This window comes from Phyllobates terribilis, unplaced genomic scaffold (assembly GCF_046119375.1).
Source record: "Phyllobates terribilis strain yellow unplaced genomic scaffold, ASM4611937v1 Scaffold_25__1_contigs__length_18738178, whole genome shotgun sequence".
NCBI lineage: Eukaryota > Metazoa > Chordata > Amphibia > Anura > Dendrobatidae > Phyllobates > Phyllobates terribilis.
Genome location: NW_027362785.1, coordinates 5,555,073 through 5,557,662, shown reverse-complemented (window position 1 = coordinate 5,557,662; position 2,590 = coordinate 5,555,073).

Sequence of the window (2,590 nt, the reverse complement as noted above, 5' to 3'; positions counted from 1 at the left end):
CAGTGAGTATCTGTAGTCCTATATACAGCACAGTGAGTATCTGTAGCTCTATATACAGCACAGTGAGTATCTGTAGTCCTATATACAGCACAGTGAGTATCTGTAGCTCTATATACAGCACAGTGAGTATCTGTAGCCCTATATACAGCACAGTGAGTATCTGTAGCCCTATATACAGGCACAGTAAGTATCTGTAGCCCTATATACAGCACAGTGAGTATCTGTAGCTCTATATACAGGCACAGTGAGTATCTGTAGCCCTATATACAGCACAGTGAGTATCTGTAGCCCTATATACAGGCACAGTGAGTATCGGTAGCCCTATATACAGCACAGTGAGTATCTGTAGCTCTATATACAGGCACAGTGAGTATCTGTAGCCCTATATACAGCACAGTGAGTATCTGTAGCTCTATATACAGGCACAGTGAGTATCTGTAGCCCTATATACAGCACAGTGAGTGTAGCTCTATATACAGCACAGTGAGTATCTGTAGCTCTATATACAGCACAGTGAGTATCTGTAGCTCTATATACAGGCACAGTGAGTATCTGTAGCTCTATATACAGGCACAGTGAGTATCTGTAGCCCTATATACAGCACAGTGAGTATCTGTAGCTCTATATACAGCACAGTGAGTATCTGTAGCTCTATATACAGCACAGTGAGTATCTGTAGCTCTATATACAGCACAGTGAGTATCTGTAGTCCTATATACAGCACAGTGAGTATCTGTAGCTCTATATACAGCACAGTGAGTATCTGTAGCTCTATATACAGCACAGTGAGTATCTGTAGCTCTATATACAGGCACAGTGAGTATCTGCAGCTCTATATACAGCACAGTGAGTATCTGTAGTCCTATATACAGGCACAGTGAGTATCTGTAGTCCTATATACAGCACAGTGAGTATCTGTAGCCCTATATACAGCACAGTGAGTATCTGTAGCCCTATATACAGCACAGTGAGTATCTGTAGTCCTATATACAGGCACAGTGAGTATCTGTAGTCCTATATACAGCACAGTGAGTATCTGTAGCTCTATATACAGCACAGTGAGTATCTGTAGTCCTATATACAGGCACAGTGAGTATCTGTAGTCCTATATACAGCACAGTGAGTATCTGTAGCTCTATATACAGCACAGTGAGTATCTGTAGCTCTATATACAGCACAGTGAGTATCTGTAGCCCTATATACGGCACAGTGAGTATCTGTAGCCCTATATACAGCACAGTGAGTATCTGTAGTCCTATATACAGCACAGTGAGTATCTGTAGCCCTATATACGGCACAGTGAGTATCTGTAGCCCTATATACAGCACAGTGAGTATCTGTAGTCCTATATACAGGCACAGTGAGTATCTGTAGTCCTATATACAGCACAGTGAGTATCTGTAGCTCTATATACAGCACAGTGAGTATCTGTAGCTCTATATACAGCACAGTGAGTATCTGTAGTCCTATATACAGCACAGTGAGTATCTGTAGCTCTATATACAGCACAGTGAGTATCTGTAGCCCTATATACAGCACAGTGAGTATCTGTAGCCCTATATACAGGCACAGTAAGTATCTGTAGCCCTATATACAGCACAGTGAGTATCTGTAGCTCTATATACAGGCACAGTGAGTATCTGTAGCCCTATATACAGCACAGTGAGTATCTGTAGCCCTATATACAGGCACAGTGAGTATCGGTAGCCCTATATACAGCACAGTGAGTATCTGTAGCTCTATATACAGGCACAGTGAGTATCTGTAGCCCTATATACAGCACAGTGAGTATCTGTAGCTCTATATACAGGCACAGTGAGTATCTGTAGCCCTATATACAGCACAGTGAGTGTAGCTCTATATACAGCACAGTGAGTATCTGTAGCTCTATATACAGCACAGTGAGTATCTGTAGCCCTATATACAGGCACAGTGAGTATCTGTAGCTCTATATACAGGCACAGTGAGTATCTGTAGCCCTATATACAGCACAGTGAGTATCTGTAGCTCTATATACAGCACAGTGAGTATCTGTAGCTCTATATACAGCACAGTGAGTATCTGTAGCTCTATATACAGCACAGTGAGTATCTGTAGTCCTATATACAGCACAGTGAGTATCTGTAGTCCTATATACAGCACAGTGAGTATCTGTAGCCCTATATACGGCACAGTGAGTATCTGTAGCCCTATATACAGCACAGTGAGTATCTGTAGTCCTATATACAGGCACAGTGAGTATCTGTAGTCCTATATACAGCACAGTGAGTATCTGTAGCTCTATATACAGGCACAGTGAGTATCTGTAGCTCTATATACAGCACAGTGAGTATCTGTAGCTCTATATACAGCACAGTGAGTATCTGTAGCCCTATATACAGCACAGTGAGTATCTGTAGCTCTATATACAGCACAGTGAGTATCTGTAGCCCTATATACAGCACAGTGAGTATCTGTAGCTCTATATACAGCAGAGTGAGTATCTGTAGCTCTATATACAGCACAGTGAGTATCTGTAGCTCTATATACAGGCACAGTGAGTATCTGTAGCCCTATATACATCACAGTGAGTATCTGTAGCCCTATATAC